Genomic DNA, 19,305 nt, shown 5'->3' with positions numbered 1-19,305 from the left:
ATAAATTTTACACCTTATGGCAAGGGGCCATAATTGTTTACCCTGAGTGGGCTTTTCACCTACAGCTGAGATCCTCCCATGTTTTCAGGCCTTCTGATGAAGTTGTGGTGGTTGGTGATGTTTACCCATCTCTTACTGAGCTTGCCCTTTAGTCTGTGCTGTGTATTTGGGCATCCAGTAATGCTGTCTTCTGTCCAAAGCTGCTTTTTCAACTGGAATCTCTTGTGGAAGAGATACCCTCGTCTGTTTGGAGTGCTCTATGTTACATCTAGAGGCAATAAAAAAAATGCATTTGATGTTAAATTGACCTGTGCCAAACCTTGCGTAGAGAAAGGACTCAAAGGTGAAGGGCAGGAAAGACTTCTGAACTGAAACATATATATTGATGGGTGACTGCAAGTCCAGGTTTTACTGAAATTTCATCTTCAGATGCGTGGTCTTGTTACCAAACTGTATTCGCTAACAAGTATTTTTTTCATTTTCTAAATTTTTTAAATTTTATTTGCTGTATGAAGGACTTGATTATTCTCGTAATAGCCAGCTCTGAGTTAAGGTGTTGATGGCTTCTTCACTTGTTGTAACTTAAAGCCCTTCAAATCAAATGTGAAGATACATTTAACTTTTGTTTCTAAATATAAACCCTGTTGTCCTTTTCCTAACCCACCCATGCACCAAGAAACCACCGTGTTTATTTTAAAAGAATGTTTTTTAGGAATGTATTCAAATTGATGCAGTGGTTGAATGCTATTTTAATTAACGTGCTTGTTTCTTTTTTCCTTTGAATTTTAAAGGTTTTTTTTATTTGTCCTTTTTAAGAGGACTGTAAACCTTAGCTAGGAAAACTGTGGAGCATGTTTAAAGTGGTATCAGGTGTATGGAATTTTTTTCCTGTTTTCTTGCATATAATTGAGTCAATCCGAGGTAAATACAGAAAAGACTAATGTGAAATTTAAATTAGTTGATGGTGTCCTTTCAAAGCTTGTGCATACTGTTTTAAGCCTTCTTGCAATAGCTTATGGGCTCATATGAGAGCAGTTGGAACAAAAAGGGCTATAGGAATGTTTGAGGTTAAGCTGTATATTTATTCTAGCAGTGTATGATAGTATTTCAGCAGCATTTTTGCTTTGTACTGGAGAGCTAACAACTTTGTAGCATCTGAAATGCAGCAATTTTTGCAGTGTTTATTGGACTCTGAAAACTTCCAGGAAACTGAACTGAAATAATCATAATCTCAAGATACATGCGTTTTGGGGACAGCAGTACTCTGTATGCTGCTGTGGTTTCTGTGAAAGATTTTTGTCTTTTTGTCCCAGTCCGTGCAAGCTCACTTTGATGCGCTGCTTGTTCAGAAGTGGGTTCCTGTTAAGAGGATGCTGAACCAGGGTTAGATATTGTCCTCTTTCTGCCCTATTTTTTTTTTTTTTTTTTTTTAAGGAGTCAGATGCATAGTACAGCATAGACATGGCAAAAGTAGCCCAGATAGCTCAGCTGAAGTGCTGCATTTAGGAGAACTTCTCACAAGAAGCAGAGCGCAGTGTAGCACCAGACACGACTGAAATATAGGATGCCTAATCCGTAGTCTAAAGTTGGCAAACAGGACTTTGTACAAGGTCAGCAAAACACCCCATCACGCTAGTTTTCCAAAATCATGTATATTCTGGTCTGCTGCTAAGTGGTAATGATCATTACAAAATATTCTAAATGCCTGAGCTGCGCTATCTCTACTTCTGTTAGTTCTGAGGAGCCAAAAAAATCGGGTTTTAATCACCAAGGTTGTACTCTTTCTTGTGCTTTCAGCATTTCATTAAGCAGTGATTAGTACTCTTTAATTATGCATTACTTTATCTTAGTGATGCATTGTTGGTTTATTGAATCTGGCTGATACCTGGCAATTTCAGCAGATTTTTTTTCTTGCTGTGGAAGAACATCTAAGTAAGCAGTAGAGGTGTTTATAGTCTAGGCTCTGTTTTTAATGATAATGTTACCTGTTTTTTGAAGAGAAGTGGAAAACATGAGGTTTTTTTTTGTTTTGTTTTGTTTTTTTCCTTTTAAGCCTCTCTCAGATGGTGGGGAATAAACCATGTGTAGTGGGCTGATCTTGAAGCTTGTAGTTGGAATGGATTTTTCTCTATGTACATGAGTTGAGCACTTCCACATGAGAATAAAAAAAAAAAAAAAGTGGTGCTGGAGGAGGAGAGAGGGGAACAAGAGGAGGGTCAATGCAGTAGACAATAGTTGAAAAGCAATTTCTTTATACTAATGTCTTTTTATACTAATGTCTTTTCGTATAAGAGGAAGAGATGTGAAAAGGATGTCAATACTGTTAAAAGCTGGCCTTGTTTGTTTTGTCGTGACTTGGATAAGGAATAAATTTAGGTGGGCACTGGTGGGCTGTCAGAGAGAATGCTTTTTGATAGGGAGTAGGGTTGCTGATATCTCACCCTTGCTATACTTGTGTTTGTTTTATGTTGTCTGTATGTTTAAAAATGACTACATATTCAGTTTGCTTCCAGGTTTAACAGTATAGAAGCCTGAGTCCTAGTTCAGCAATGCTACTGAAAAGAAGTGGGCTTCTTCGCCTGCCCAGTGCCACCGCAGAGGGAATAGATTGTCGCTGCTATCTCTTAGTACTGAAAATTTCAAAGCTTTCATTTTGCTGGTAAATCCCTTCCCACAATGCGTGTACTCCGAGATGTTGTGGTTTATTTTTTTTTGTGGACTGACAGAACTTTAACTCTTCAGTAAAGAGCAAATTTTCTCATTGTATATTTAACTCCTGTTTTTTCTAAGCTATGGAGAACATTGCTTGTTTAAAACATGGTGACTACCAGATGAGCAAATATTTTTATTTTTTTTTTTTTTCCCCCCACTCATGGTCTGACAGTTTTTCTCCCATAAAGTGCATCTTGCTTAACAAGTATACTAGCATTACTTTACTAAAGGAGAAAAAAAATGTAAATGCCTATCTGTGATGCTTATCTGATTCATTTTTTTTTATTCCATGTAGACCAGTCATTAAAAACAATTTCATTTGTTTATTTTTACCTAGATCACTTCTTTTCCTCTTCATACACTGTTTTCAACTGTAAGTTTTTACAATATAGCAAGGTAACTTTTCCTACAAGGTGGACAAAATGTGGCATTTAAAATATAATAAAAAAAAATTATTGGGAATGCTTTCATGAACTCTTTGAACAAAAATTAATTTTGAAATCTACAGTAAGTTGTCAGTGAGAATATATTTAATAAAGTTTTTTATTTTTCTTCTTTTATTATTATGTAGTTCTTCACCAGCACTTGTCTCCATCGTTTGATAAGAATGCCAAAGGGATTAGATAATAAAAGAAGCATATTTACTTAAGTTAATTTGCAGTGCAACTTGCATGCTGGGTCCTCCATTCCTTGTTCTGTCAATTTGGTTTCTGTTGTCAGGATTGAATTTGGAATCTGTTGTTCTAGAAGACTTGCATGTGAAACAAGGCAAGACCTAATAGATTGTAGAAAGTAGCAATAACATACAAAACCTCGTACAAGGCAGAAGCAGCTAAGCATGGCTCCCTGCAAAGGGAGGAGTGTGAAATCTTTGGGAATTCTTGCTCTGCTTCTGACACTGGTTGGTACCAATTCCTGCTTAGGAATTGCTTCTCTTAATCACCTGAGGACTTGTATTGTGGAGGTGAACTTCTGGAGTGCAGGTGGTTTAGCTGGACTTCTGGGCACTTGATTTCTAGAATCCAGTCCAAGCTCGGTTGTGATGGCTCCGTGCCTGCAGTTGCTGCTCTTGGAGTTGTTGGTGCGACCAGCGGTGTCTTGAAATGTGCTGGTTACCTCGATCCGTTTAAAAACAACTCAAATGTAAATTTACAGGTACGGCATACTCCGGAGTGGAAGCATTACTCCTTTGCAGTCCGTGCTATTTTCTTGTTTATCTAGGATTGTTAGTCCCTTGGGTATTTGCATTAAATACCTCGAGCGGTGCCAGCATTCCAGCGAGGCGGTCACATGAGCCTGGCAGAGCAGTGAGTATTCTGAGCAGACATTGTTTTCTGTAGCCGTTCTTCCCACTTTCCTGGGGATGTTTCCAGCCTCTGTTCTAGCTTTAAAATTTAGTTTGGGGAGAGAAGTCCTTAATTACCAAGTGAAACATAAGAGGGAGAGTGCTTGTGGGGGTGAAGAGCTGGGAGACCTGCTGTACTGTTCTGCTGATGGCTGTTCTGGGTCTCAGAAACACAACTGTGGCCTTTTGTACATGTTCTGATCTTGATTAGTATTTTACTTAACCGACAGATGTTACTGCTTACAGATGTCACTTACACAAACTGCCACTGCTGCTAGTAAAGTGCCTATATCCTGAATAAATAATTGGGTTTTATTCAGTTCACTCATCCCAGAGAAAATGCTGGGGAGGTTGTGCTGAATTATTCTCAAGTATCTATGATATCTTGGTGTGTTCTGTATAGTATTTGAATGGGACTGTAAAATCACTGTGCAGGACTGTGTCGAACCATAGAACCCTTCAAGATTATCCAAAATACTTGAAATAAAACCTCTTTAATCATGTATTTCTGAGAGATAAGAGGACCTTTTTTGTAAGTTGATAGCTTTAGTATGTTCACCTGACAAGGTACATGCTTTCCTAAGTATAAAACATGAAGCAATACAATTCTAAATTTGGTAAGTGTTGTCTAGTTTTATTTACTAATTAAACTTGACTGCTTTCCTCCTTCACAGTAACTATCACCTCCATTATTGCAGTGGATTTTTATGAATTATATGGCCGATGTTTTAATGTGGAACAAATGGTGTGCAACTTGCAATATCTGGATTGCTTTGTAGTATTGGCAGTTCAGACAGCATATCCAGCCTGAGACTGTAGTTGGGACAAAACAAACAGGGGTATGAGATTTATGTGACCTCTGGTCACATGGGACTATTCTGAATGGAGATGTAGATTTCATACAATCCTCGTCAGCGAAACTTTAATTAAAAATATATACACTGGCAAAAGCATTTCTCCATGACAGAAAGTGTGAAATAGTACCTTATACTCGATAATGGCTTTTTTTTTTTTTTTTTTTTTTTAGAAGATCCTCTAGTTCAATCTGATGTGATTTCGTGGAATGGCAAGCTATATTGGTCACTTGTGCTCGTGATTTGGTACTGAACTGTCAGGCAGGGCCTAATGTCTAACATGGACCAAAGGCCAGAGAGCTGAGCATGGAATAAATCTTTTCTAGGATTTACGTGTTGAGTCAAAGCTATCTTTTGAAACAAACAGGAGTTTGAGCTTTCGTGAATGTTGAAAACCTTGCGAAGGGAACACTCTAATAGACCACTGCTTTGAATTTGATTTCAAGTGGTGTAAATTCTGAGGTAGTTTTGCAAATAAAACTTACTTGATAATGCAGTATTAACTCTTAAAACATTAGCAAGAGCAATATAAGCTCTTCAACTACTAGTCTCATCTGAATTTTGTAGTTTGGAAGTGGAAAAAAAGCTCCTAATATCCAGCATTTCAGCAGGGCTGGTTAAATGACTGCTTACTAGACTATCCAGAAAAATTTAGGTCTTCCAAAATATTTTTTTCACTTTGGCTCTGATTATGTGCACAGTGCAGAGAAGGAAATGATTCTTTTCCCTAAGAATTGGCATCCTTAATTTCTTTGGGACTGATTTGTTTTAAAGACTTATTTCTTCCCATGTGCTATATTACTATGGCTGTGTAGTAATGCAGGTGCTCGAAATAAAACTTGTGTGTCTTTCTTGAGGATCACCCTTACTGTATGAATTTGTTTCTTGATCCAGCTCTGCTGTTCCTGAAAGGGGTGTGATTTTGTTGGTATTTGGAGATGGTGAAGGTTTGGAAATGAGCGTTAGCATTAGAAGTCTTATATAATTGTATATCATGAAATTGAATGAATTTCCTGGTTCATGTATGCACAGGGTTGTATGTTGAAGTATGACATAAAGGGTAATGAACTTATTTTATTTTTTTGTCCTATTTGCTAACTAACCAGCTGCAGAAGGGATTCTGACACATCGTTTTGCTCTGTTACAGTTAGAGAAATTAGCATTAAAATAGAGGGTTCACCATGTTCCAAGGTACAGAAGAATCTGAAGACTAAATGAAATACAGTCCTGGTAACTTGAGGTAGCCTTCTTTCTTTCTGTTCTAATTTCCCATTAGATGTCGGTAGCTCTTACAATAATTCTAGATGGAGCTGCTTGACAGAGAGGTGAAGCTTTGCTTAAATGTGCGATGACTGCGTAGGGGATTTAAACTGGAGCAGGCACGTTGTATTACCAGGAGTTGTAGAGGGTCTTTTCTTTGTTCCTAGTTTCCCTTCTACATTTAATTCTTAATCATAACGAGATTTGCCCTTCCTCGACTGACATGTTCGCATCGTGTCTGCCCGCAGTGTGCCGTCGGATCCGATGATGCTTGTTCGTAGCCCTGTGGCCTTGCTGTTGTTCCCCTGTGGCGAGCGTGCGGCTCGCTCCGTCGGCTGGGCACAGCATGTGGCTCCTGGTCAAGGCTGGGGTTCCCTTCGAGAAGAACTTCTTGACCCTTTGTATTTCTTTGTACAGGATCCGCCTCGCAGGCGGACTCGAGCCATTGTTTGGAATGCGTATCTAATGCGTTCCACTTGGACCCTCCGTTCCATTCCATAATGTTAGCTTTAATTGGCTGTTTTTAAACTTTCATGTACAATTTGGTTGTACACGGTAAATTACCACCCTCTTCGCCTTTTCCTAAGAGCAAGAAACTAGAATCCAGACCGTGCTTTCCCTTGCTGTCTTTTACTGTTGCCCTTGAGCTCTTTTAGAGGCAGCCCTGGTGGGTAGTGTTTCTGTCAGAGGACAGACCTCTTTTGCTAGTGTTTTTTCCCCTAATCTCCCGAAGACTGTATTTTTAAATGTTATCTTGTGGTTTTGGACCAAATTTTATTTTTAAAAACGTGAAGAATTGCCACTTTTGTCCAAAGAAGCATCTTCAGTTTAGTAACTCCTCCCAACTCTGCTGAGTGTGGCTAGGTATTTAGCAAGTCCTCCGAGGTATTTTTTCTAAATATGTATTTTAATTTATTTGTTTCAGAGCAGCATCAGTCATATTTCCAAGGGTTATGCTTACTATACAAAAATGTCTTACACGCTTCTGAAGTGTCAGAACATCTAGCAGTGGCAGGATGAGGATCTATTACATGGGTTTTCATCTGTGCTTAAATACTTGATCTGAGCATCAGCCAAAGCTATTTTTGAGAAAGAGGGATAATTTAGTTATCTGAGGGGGGGAAGTTGGTAGTACTGCATACAAAACAACTCTTGCAGTTGAAGCTCAAAACAGTGATGAGTCTCTTGCTCGTACTTGGTTTGAGTGGGGTAAAACAAAGCCTGTCTTTATCCTCCATCGCTGGCTTATGAGCTCATGTTTCGGCTTTTCCTTTCCCCTCCCTTTCTGACATGGACTCCCTCTTTTTGTCTTTGATAAACAGACAGTAGCTCTGCACAATATTTTTAATCTCAACAAGACGTCCAGTGGCTGATGATGCTGAAGTGTTGCCTCAACAAGGAGGGAGGATGGCAGCTGGAGCATTCCAGGTCTGGCTTTGGCCAGGGAGCTGCGCAGTGTGGCCACCGATTCCTCCCTGCACAGCATGCTCGCTTGGGGCAGGCGGCTGCGATTCATTGACTCCTGTTGTGTGCCTCCCCGTGCCTTATTTTAGGCTTCCCCCAAAAGTTATGACTGGAGTCTTACGGTTTTAGATGAAAGAGCCTGTTGTCTTGTTGAATTATCTCCTTTCTCCCTGTATGTAAAGCAAAGCTGGCAGGTAAAAAATGATATAATAGAACAAAAGCTCCGTTATAGTAACAACTAAAGCTAGATTAGAATAAAACTGAAAGGATCATCTACTGCAGTGTGTCTTTTCTTTAAAGACTAGTGGCTTACCTGTTGTCCATTGCCCACCTAGCAGTGGAACTGCCCTCAGGTGGGCTCCTGAGCATTCCCGCACTGAAATCAGTTCATGGAAATAAATCATATGAGATATTTCCCCCTTAAATACTAAGAATGCCCTTGTACAAAATGCATTTTATGGAATTTTAAAATAATTTTTGTGCAACCGTGGATATTGAGTAGTCATCAGGATCTTGTACTCTTAGGTTTGAAGAGAAAAGAGATTTAAAATCTTAAAACAGGAAGATATTCAGGTTTTTAATACTCTAACATGTTAAGTTACTGATTTTGTGTAGTTCCTGAAGTGGATGTTAACTCATGAGCTTGTTTGCTAAAAGTATAGCTGCTGGACGCTTTTTTCAGCTGGGTTTAAAAACTTTCCCCATGACAGCTGAACTTCTTGAATCAATACAGAAATCTGCTTAGGTCACATACTTTAGTCTTGCAGCATTGGTTTTATTGTGCAAATAAACGATCAGATACCGATTTATAGGCTAGCTGTGTTTCATAGACGTGCCGATTTGTTATGTACGAGTGTTCCTGTAGCAGTCTGTATCCCTTCACAGCATAAAGCCGTCCGATCTCCTCAGTCGTGTCCGTGTGGCTCTTACAACCAGGTACTTCCTTCCATCATGATATTTCCCAATTTAATAAAGGGAAGGTGGGGTAACTTGCTGATTTCTACCTGAATGCATCATTAAATGCTGCAAGAGGGGAAATTAGGGCATGGAGGTGGTGTCTTTTCCCCCTTCTTTTGGTAAATCTTATTTTTGATGCAAAGGCAGTTCTGTCGCCAGCCAGTCCAGCGTGCGCAGCCTCTCCCCCCCGCCATAAAACAATGAGCACATTCAGGCAGAACTCGTGTTTTCAGTTATTAAAAAACGGAGCCGTCTGTCTCTGCCTGTGACTTTAATCTTTAAGCCTTTATTCCCTGTACCCCACCCCCTCTTTCTTTCCCCAACCTTTTGTTTGTGAAGTGCAGGGCTACAGGATATGTGGGCCTGGAGTTTCTGAGCGTATTGTACATTCCCTTGGCAATTACAGATGTTTATAACCCTGACTGATGTTATTTCAGTATTGTGGAGGGTGAAGAGAAAATTAAAGAACGCTTTTTTTCTTTGCCCCTAGCAGTCTTTAATTTTTTTGGGGAAAAAAAAAAAAAAAGGAAAATGTAAACTCTCTAATTTCTTTTCTTTAAAAAAAAAAAAATCTTGTTCAGCAACCTCGGATGAAAAACGCCTGAGAGCTGCGCATGAATCTTCCAGTAGCCTACCATAACTCTTCTGTGGGTACAGCGTGTTTCGTGCAGTGTTGTTATAAGTAGATGGTACTGGATTTTAGTACAAGACAAGCTCCTTGGTGTGGGGTCCGTGACCTCTGGGGTACTTTATTTCAAAGACGGAGACAAGGCAGCTTAGGACTTGAAATACTTTGTTAGAATCACATTAATTTATTCCCAGCTTTACTGGAAAGCAGTTTTGTGTTTGTTTTTAATAGAATGATTTAGAATCTTTGGAGTTAATGGTTGTCTCTTGGATTGGTGACTTGCAGAATTGTTCAGGAAAACTTATTTTTTATTAGTCTCATAGAAATATGCTCTTGATCTGTAAGAGGTCTAAAATCCATTTCTTACTGGTATTTTTTAAACTACCCAAAGCTGCAGGTGCATTGTAAGACAGATGTCCTTGAATTAACAGAGGTGGAGAGAGAGAATCCAGTAGCAAGTTTTTGACCGAAGTGTTAGATTTGCACATTTCTTGGGGATCCCTGTGCATTTCATGACTTTGAGGGTAGCTGCCCTAAAGTCTTGAATTTTAGAAGAGAACAGTTTATTGGGATTGTGGATTTTTGAGGTTCTTCCTCAGAACCTTAGAGGTGCAGCTTTCATATTGGTGTCTGCTTTCCCACTGCATACAGACTACCATTTATACCTAGTGCAAGCGCAGAGTTCAGCATAAAAATGTTTACTTGGGTCTGTCTGTGTAGCTCCAGGTGGTGTGTGATGGCAATTCTTACTTTGTGACTGCTGCACAAAGCTGCTGGTTAGACTGAGCTTCCAAAGGTGTGGCAGAAGGATGAAGAAATCACAGGACTTTAAGAAGTTAACACTAAAGATAAAGGGAAGGAAGTCTTACTGTCACCTAATGCTGAGAGTAAGACTTTATCTAAAGTTACTAAAATATGTTTAAAAATTCCAAGAGACGTTTGGAGATGTTCATAATTTAGTAATACTCTTAAGTGCCCAGAGGGAGGCAATAGATGTTCTATGGTAACGATTCTCCAGTCCTTTGGGGGGAAAATATAGTTGGTAATTAACCATAATACATTCTCTTTATCCAAAGATAATCAAGTACTTAAGTTGTGTATTGCTTGTGTAAGGAGTTCTGAAATGTGCTATTTCTTTCTGCATTGAAACACAGGCACAGATGTGATTGAATCCTAGATATGCTAATGTAACAGTATCATCTTGTAAGAATTCTTAAAGAACTTGAAAAGATGAAGAGCCGAGTATAAAACATTACTGATATGGAATATGATGTACAGAAAACGTATAGGTGCTGTGCAGGTGTCTGGTTTTCCCCTCAGTTCAGTGGTGGGCTTGTGTATAATAGTACATTCAAATGCCTATAGAGAGAAGAATAGTTTAAAAAAAAAAAAAAAAAAAGGTTTATTTGTGCTGCTCATGCAAGTGTTAAAGGTGAAAATAAAATAAAATAATTGCCAGAAGCAGCTAACAGGTTTGAAAGAACATGGATGCACGTGAGCAGTGTTTGCCACCTCTCTTCTCCCTTCTGTACAAACTCAGGTTTGTGACTTGTAACTCACAAATGAGGATGCCATACCTTGCTGTAGGCTGAAGCCTTAGGCTCCTGTAGTATCCAGGAGGCAGCAGGTAAACCACGACCTGGAGGTTTCCAGGACTGTAGGTGCCACCGAGGCTTTCACACACTGCATCTTCCCGCTCCAGCATTTACTGTATTAGTGAAGCATCTCAAAATCCTCAGTGCAACATTTCTGAAGCTGGGCATGGAGTTGTGGCCTTGTTCTGGTGCTTTCAGTGATTCTGTAACTCTTCTGGACTTCTAACACCTTTTCTGCTCTTTAGCCACTGTTTTCTGTTTTTGATCTTAGAAATAACCTCAAAGACTCTCTCCTCTCTTGGAGGGAGGGAGTGGGTAGAATGGTCACACCTTTTAGTAATCCCCCCCGTGATACCTTTATGAGATTTGAATATTTTTACCTCTTTTTTTTCTTTGAAACTTGGTTGGAAACTTTGAAACTTGGTTGGAAATCTTGTAGAGAGCATGCATTAAAGCTGGTATGAGTCAAGACTAAAAATGCTATTTTTCATCTCTCTTCCGTTTGCTTTTCAGCTTTTACTTTAAAGACTTTATGGTCTATCAGGGACCATTTATGATCAGCTGTGTAAGGACCAAGGATAATGTTATGTTTAATTCACAGAGCCATCCAAATCCATGTATGGCCTTGATACCAAAGCAAAATATCTCTAAATAAGAAGTCTGAAACCTGAACTAATCGTTCATCAGGTCACAGAAAAGCTGACTAGGACCCTGAGCACCCAGTATCTCCTGAGAAGGTTAAAGCGGCGTTTTGAATATTTTTCCCTCCACCTTCCTTTTCCCCTAAATTATGAATATAGCATTTGCTGTGCAATTTATTGCCACAGTGTTTCAGAAACTTTGTTTCAGGAACTCAGTAACACTGCAGAATAAGCAGCACCTCCTTGCAAACCTCTACCTTTGAGCCTGCGATATGCATCATTGGAATTACAGGTGCCATTTTCTTATGTCACTGGGGGACCCAGAAATCCGACACGACTTTTTCTTGTAGAGATGTTTTATAGTCTGGATGCCAAATTAAAGAACTGAACCTTTTTGTACTCTGTGTAATACAAATGCACAGCACCAAAAAAGGTTGCAACACAAATGGTAACAACCCAATTGCTTTCTTCTCCTGTGCTTTGTTTTGCTTTCAAGTGTTAAGAAATAGCCTTTTTTTTCCTAGTATATGTCATGGATTGTACTCCAGGAATGATGAGCTGTATAATAGCATTTCGTCTGAAATGTTAGCTAACTTTTACTCTAGTTTTATGCAGTAACATGAATATTTAACTTTCCAGCTTTATTGGTATCTGCATTTGCATATACATATATATGAATGACACTTTAAAAAGTTAATGTTTGCTAACTAATTCACAATTTATGCACTTCCTTCCTCAAGCCAAGAAAAATTAATGCAGCTGAAATACCACGGTGTTGTGTAATTCAGCAAATGTTAACTTTTTTTGTAGTGGTCATCTGTGTCTACTCAGAATGATTTGTTGGATTTTAAGGTAGGTAGGCTTTTTTTTTTTCTTTTCTTAACCCTCTCCACAGTTGATGTTTTCAGCCTTAAAGTAATAGAGGTCCTTCCTGGTCTCTATCCAAGTTGTGTCTTGCTTGTCAATACAGAAATTCCAATTTGTTAATGTGTTATTACAGAAAAGGACTTTGCTATGTATGGAGGAAGGATGAGGTTTTCTCTCACATGGCTATTTACCTCTGTTTTTTATGTGTGCTGCATATTATGGTATTTTTCATTATAGTGCAATATTAATGTACTTTCCTATAGACAGTGTGGGGAGAACATTCATTTGTGATGATTTTGTATTTTTTTTCAGTCACTGAAACTTTGAACAGGAATTGAAATGTCAGACCCTAATAGTTACTCATCTAATTTACTACGTTTTCTTTGGATATGGTGAAAGTTTCAGGGGGTTAAAGCAAACAAGTCAATGATAGAATGAAGCGTCCTTTGCTTTAAACTTCATCCTAATGCCTTTTACATGAGATAAAATCAAGCTGTATGTAGCTTAAATCTTAGCTGTGTAAATATCAAATCTGTCTTTTCGTTTGTCTTGAGGCCAAGTGGTACCTACCAAGGCTGAGTCTGAGATTGTGACTTCCCATTGTATAACCGATGGTTCATTCTTAGAGGGGTTTTATTTTCCTCCTCTTACTCAACTTTGTGTGCTTTTGTCATTGTGTGCTGTTAATGTGGATTTTTCTTTGTAAAAAGTTGAAGTACTTACTGCATTTGTCTTGTTTCCTGTTTTTGTTGCCACTTTTATCTTTCAGATTCCTTTTTCAGAAAGGGGCTAGATCTGAGCATAGTATTCAATATTACATTCCTCATGTAGTCTAATACTTCACCATTTTCCACTACTTCTAAAAATAAAAACAATTTTGCATTGTACACCATGCGATGTGCCTCAGCAGCTTTCTAAAACAACAGCACTTGTTTTCTGTAAATACATGCACATTCGCTGATGACTTTCTCCAACACTTCCTTACAACACACTGAGCTTCGAGTTTCCCTGAAGTTCCCCAGGCTGCTGCGTTGTGAACAGCTTGGCTTGCAGCAGCATCCCATCCCTAGTGGCAAGCAGCTTGCCTGTTCCTCTGCTTCTGGCTGCCTGGTCCTGCTGCCTGTAGCTCTCCCCGGATCCCTTCCTGAGCTGGGGCTCTGCTGTTTATTCCCCTCTGAATAAGCAAAGCACTGGGGAGGTGTTGCTGGAAGCAGGAATTTCTCGGCTCACAGAACTGCAGCTGCTGTGGCCGAGATGTGCTGGAGCAGATGGATGGATGGACGGATGGATGGATGACTTCTCGGTGTGCCCCACGTCGCTGATGGCTGTGTCTGAGTAGCTGACTGTATGCGGATGGAGCAGTGTATTAATGCAATAACTAAGTAATGTATGTGCTTGTCCCAGCTTGAACCTATGTGTGTAGAAATGCCTTTTGGATTTGTATGTTTTATCTTTTCAATACAAGTAAAGGGAGAAAAATCCTCTCGTGTTTCTAAAGTATGCTTAAAGTCAAGAGGAGCCCTTGCTTGTCTCTAGAATTGTGTATCCTCAGCTGCAGCAGTTCACTGTTTTTGTGTGTATCCCGAGGAAAAGTTAGGTGTGCTTGGCTTCTGTTATGTTGCAGAAGGGAGGAGAAGTGTAGGAAATGTTTCCATGTAAACCAAATTAAAAAGATCCACAGTGATCTCTTTTTTGGTAGTGATTTCTATTTGGGAGCCTTTGGAGGAAAAACTAAATGTCTCTGTGTGTATGGTGTTCATTGTTGTATGTGTATGGCATTTTTTGTTTTCTCAAAACTACATCAAATTTTAATGTTTGGTCAATGAATTTTATCTGGATCATAATGAGAGCTTCCTGTACTTGCCTTGTTTTGGAATGGTCCCTCTTCTATTATAAGCAAAGTCCTTTTTACAGAAAACTTTTTTCCCTTATCAGGAGATTAAAAAACAAACCAAAACCACAACCAAAACATTTCAAAATAGCAATTAAAGAAATCTTTCCTTTCTTGAAAGTCTGTTTGCATTTTATTTTTTTTGACCTTGAATGTTTTTCTTCATTTTGTGCTGCCCTTGACCTCTGTAGCACAGGTCACAGAAAAGGAATGTGGTGTTCAGGAGGTGCTCCGATGCTCTGGTGTTCAGACACTGCTCAGATTGACGCTTTTGATCTCCCTCAGCCAAAGAAAGAAGAGCAAAGAGCTCTGAATCCATCTTCTCTCCAACCACCACTGCTGGCTGCGCAGTGCGAGCCCATACTGTTTTCTGAATAATTGAGTCACTGAAAGTAACACGTAGAGAGATGTCAAGTCAGCAGCTCAATGCTAAACTTCTGTCTGTGTTATGGGGTCAAGTATACCTTTATCTCTGTTTGCTTTCCAAGTACCTTGCTTCAGCTCCTGAGCCTCCTGCACTTGCCTGTTGTGGGCTGAATGACCTGGCGCTGCCCTCGCCCTGCGGCTCCCAGCTCAAGTCTGGCAGAGTTCAAATGCCCTGTGTGGGACCAGCGGGGTGCAGTGAGAAAGCTTGTTCAATTTTTTAGTAAGCATACAACACCCAGAGAGGAGCAAATGGTCTTTAAAGTAATCAGTTTGTAAGTTTCAGGCAGAACAAGTGAGCATATCTTCCTGTAATAATGAATTACTTATGGCTGGGATCTCAAAGTGTCCCTAAAAATGCATCTGTGCAAGTCTCTTGTTCTATGCTTCTCTTTTTTTTTTTTTTCCTCCTGTTTTCCACTTCTAGATTTGTTTCCTAATAGAAACCGAATTCAGATGGAAAGGGACCTCCTGAGGTCCCCTGGTTCTGCTCCTGCTCAAAGGTGAGCCAGCTGCCTTCAAGTTGTCACCGTGGGAAGCAGGGTCTGGGGCTACCCGGGTGGCCTAACCTGCAGCACTTCCCCGAAGAGGCTGAAGGCAACATGGGACTCCTTACTTTCCATGGAAAGTCTTGCAAAAGATCTCTTGACCTTCTTTCTGCCTGTACTGTAATGCCTCTTTGAGGCTGCCTTCCCTTGCAGTTGTTGTTTCCCAACGCAAGTAATCTGCTTAAAATAAGATTCATATGCGCGGTATTGCAACAGCAGGGCCTGTATGTAATCATAAATGGTTAGATGATGTCTCTCAATCCTTCTCATAATTTTCATGGAGAGGTTACTGCTTGTGTTCATGCCTCCTCAGCATGGTCAATCAAGCCTATTGACTTGTTCTAATTCTGTTACTTCCTCCCTTTGGAGAACACAGACATGTTTCTGACCTGTCAGAGAATATTCAAGCAAGAAAGGCCCTTGGCTGACGTGACAAAGAAAAGATTAAGGCCCATGTGCCTTTTAACAGCTTCAGGACAGTGTTGCACAGTGGTTCATCTGGGAGGTGAAATATAAAGTATATTCGGAGTGTATTCTTTTGTTACTTTCTAGCAAAAGAATCCTTGTATTCCTTAGTAGCAATTCTCTTCCATTACTTTTTATTGTTGAGTTGAACATGAATTACAAATAAATAACCAAAAGGTTATTTGGCATATCAGAAATGGACTTCCTAGGAATAGGCTCTTGCGGTCATTCTGCCTTTTCTTTGTAGCTCTCAGTTTAGGAAAGAGCTTAGTGGCTGTTTTTCATTTAAGGGGGAATTTGTGCAACCAGCGGTTTCTTTATTGTTCAAAAAAAATAAAAATCAAATATGCGTATAATTCTAAGCTTTACTGTGTATTCAGAGAGAAGGCTCGTGGGTTGCTGGTCTGACCCTTGCTATCGGAGATATTCCAAGCTACCCGGAGTTTGAAGCTGCGCAGCTCCCTGTTTGTGTTTCCAGCTGCTGAAGCACTGAGGAATGACGTGCCTGGGAAGTGGTGCTGGGACACTTGAACTCCATGAGTTCCTGTGCTTTTCAAAGTGTTTCCTAACGAAAGTTATGGTATTGGTTTTGATCCGTGATTTGCATCGCTTTACAGAGGGTTTCTTCATGTGTAATTCATGCGCTCCAGTTGCGTGCATGTCTCTCTCCCCCTCAAACGCCCTTTTTCTGTTTAAATTTTGGAAGATCTCATATCCTGAACAACATCTTCCTTATTCATCATAATGCCTCCCCCAAGGTAATTGGTGAGATCCTGTACAACTTGTAGCATCTCCCAAGCTGTTACCATATAAGAAAGCAGAGAATAATTTAGTAGTTTCTGAATAAGATCCTTAATAAAAAGGGGGGGCTGGGAAGGGGGGAAGTTTAATGCTCACTGCATGATATAGACAATATTTCCTGCGACAGGAGATACTAACCTCAAAGAATTTAAAATAAAACATTGATTTTTTTTTCTTCTTTTTAAAGGAGAGTAGGGGAGGCAAAAATGGTAGAATAGTCGGTCTTTTTATTCGATGTGCAGATGAAATTGATTAAACCTTAAAAACTCGCCTCAGTCCACCCGGTTTATTAATTGAAGAATTTCCTCTTCCCCAGAATGGGAAGTGCACATTAAAACAGAGCTTTGCCCCTGAGTAGCAATGATACTTGAGAACAGCACGTTTTCTACAATCCTATTTTCTCTTCAGCACTAGAGGAAATCCTAACATGGTAAAAAGCATATTTAAGAAAAAAAAAAAAAAAGTATGTTTAAGGAAGTCCTCTTTCATTTCCTTGTAAAGCATGAAATCAAATTACAGCCCATGGCCCACAATTATTTTATTTTTACATTTCAAATTCCATTTTCTGCTTCCTTTCGGTGCCTGTGAACAGGAGTTGTGCTGTTTGTGCAAATTCAGCTAAAAAGATTACCGCAGACAGAGGAGGACACAGTAGCTTAAAGAAGCCCCCAGCCAGTCTGTGCTCATGTTGGGATGGATGTGGAACCTCGCACGATTCACACTGGGACCCCACCTCCTGTTCTTCGTCCCTCCGCTCGCCCAGGTCTTGCTGCGGAGCCACGTCAGCTTTAGATGGCTGGGTTAGGGAACGTAATGCAATACTGAGCTTATGCTTGCCAAAGGAGTAGTAGTTTAAAGTGCTCTAATGTTTTTAATCTGCATTTGTGGAACAGAAAACCATTCAGATTGTCTGTTCATTGAAAATGTCCTTTGGTTCCTCTTTTCAGTGATGCTGAAATTGCCAGGTAGTTTAGTGCTTGCAGTTCATAACATTATTGTTCTGAGAATGGGTACTGTGTGCACGTGTAATAGTGATAAGCTTTTGGAGCTGATAGAATAAAATGAGAGGCTGAAATTATTTTTTTGGGGAGAGAGATGACGCATGTATGGTTTGATTTTTTTTTTTTTTTCCTTTCCCCTAGGCCTAATAATAATTTACTTGCAGTAACTGTGCTTTGCAGCATAGGTCTATCTCTGCACAGCTCGATGTGGGAGTTTGGGTGTAATTTACAGGTATGCAACAGGTTGCACAAACAGAAGGGGTTGAGTTCATGGACATCCAGAACTGCCCCTGCTTTTGTGATGGAGGTTAACAGTGATTTGCCGTAAGATGTAATAACGTTCTGTCCCAAAATAAACACAACAGTGACAGGCTGTATTTTTCAAAACTGCAAAGCATTAGGGATTTGGCACTCCTGTGAATACTGGTAGAACAGATCTAGATTTGCTCCCTGTGTCCTTTCGTGTAAAGATAAGAGAGCAACATGTAGAAATTGCAGATTACTTCAACCTCTACTTTAAAACTTCATCTAGTGTAGTCAGTAATGGCTACTTGGAAAACGCTCATGTTTTGGCCTTCAGAACCAATAAGCTGTTCAAATTGTGCAAACCTTCTTAGGAGTCCACTATGCGTGGCCAGACAAGAATGCAGCCTAATTTGGGTGTGTGCCCGCAGTCCTCACAGCGTGGATCCTATTTGATCTGCAGGCGGTGGCAGTAAGTGACATCCCTGATGACTGGCCGCAGTCAGATATGCCCAGAATTCAGTACCAAGAGTGGATTGGTATTGATTATTCAAAGCAGGCGTAGACGTTTTCTTTCTCTTGCCTGAAAATATTTTGTTAATGTTGCTAAGTTCTGTGATTCTTGCCCCTTTTGTGGTACGGGTGAGTGCTACAGCCCCCAGGTTCAGCTGGCACACTTGTTTGCAGTCATCTCTCTGATGCTGTGCTGCCGGTCTTGCTGCCTTTCTCCCGTATCTGGCTGTCATCCAGATTCTCACTGTTCATGTGTTATCTTTTGTTTGTTTTTCCTCACTCGGTAGACTGTCTTCTTCTTTACTTTGTTTTTCACTGTGGTTTAGCTTCTTATCGTGCAATATAATTCCTCTCTCTTCCCTCCCTACCACCTCCCTTGTGTTTTTGGATGATGACTAGTTTGTTTCATTTGCTTTTTACAGGGCTGTAACAGAGCTGTGTGCCATCACAGGAAGGATACCCTGATTGTTGGTGATTTTCAGGCTAAGTGAGAAGTCCCACTTCAGGAGGACTCTTTCTTGGTGTTCTTGAGCACCTCTTTCATAGAGGAAATAGCAGGAAAAAGATTACACGACTGTTTTTTTTTTTTTTTTCTGTAGGGGAAATAATTTGGATACCTTAGTTTAGTGTTTTTTCTTGACTGCTGTTTCCTTATACGCAAAGAACAGGTCTGCATATGTGTCTGCTTCATTCAGGTTTGTTTCAAGCTCTGCTGGCCTGCTTTGAGAGCTTGAGTAACATGGAAGAGATCCTCATCTTGACTCTGTAGGACAGTGTCCTGTTCTGAGACGAAAAAGTGCTTTATTTCCTTTATTCCATGTCTCACAAGAGCCAGTGGCAGGCCCTCTCCGGTCAAGTAGTGCAGGTTTATAGCGCGTTTTATTGTCCTTCTTGGAGTTTCTGCTTATATAATCCATCCTTACTTCAGCTTTTCTTAGTTAAATCTTATTTTGCCGTAGAAAATTATTCAGGAACATTGTTCCTTCTGGTGACTGGAATCTCTGGTAGTGAGTTGACTAATAGCCCGATAGAGATGATTTAAATTGCAAATATGAAGTTAAACACATTGTAGCTCTCTTATAGGGAAAAACTGCTTG

At 39.9% G+C, this 19,305-nt stretch overlaps 1 protein-coding gene across 3 annotated transcripts in view; it reads left to right on the top strand.

Annotated features, from left to right (window-relative positions):
• The window catches only part of EEFSEC (eukaryotic elongation factor, selenocysteine-tRNA specific), a 121,483-nt gene that overhangs the window by 10,749 nt on the left and 91,429 nt on the right, over positions 1–19,305 (top strand). The window contains exon 1 of one of the 3 annotated variants that reach the window (XM_032194346.1): positions 4,002–4,019. The exons of 1 other annotated variant lie outside the window; for it this stretch is intronic. The gene's annotated coding sequence lies outside the window, so the exon portion shown is untranslated. Of the gene's footprint in view, positions 1–4,001; positions 4,020–12,290; positions 12,309–19,305 lie in introns of those variants that run through there. One more of the 3 variants, XM_032194348.1, reaches the window with a different exon arrangement.

This window comes from Aythya fuligula, chromosome 10, assembly GCF_009819795.1.
Source record: "Aythya fuligula isolate bAytFul2 chromosome 10, bAytFul2.pri, whole genome shotgun sequence".
Lineage (NCBI taxonomy): Eukaryota > Metazoa > Chordata > Aves > Anseriformes > Anatidae > Aythya > Aythya fuligula.
The sequence above is the reverse complement of the archived record's forward strand: the minus strand, read 5'-3'. Positions and strand labels throughout refer to the sequence as shown.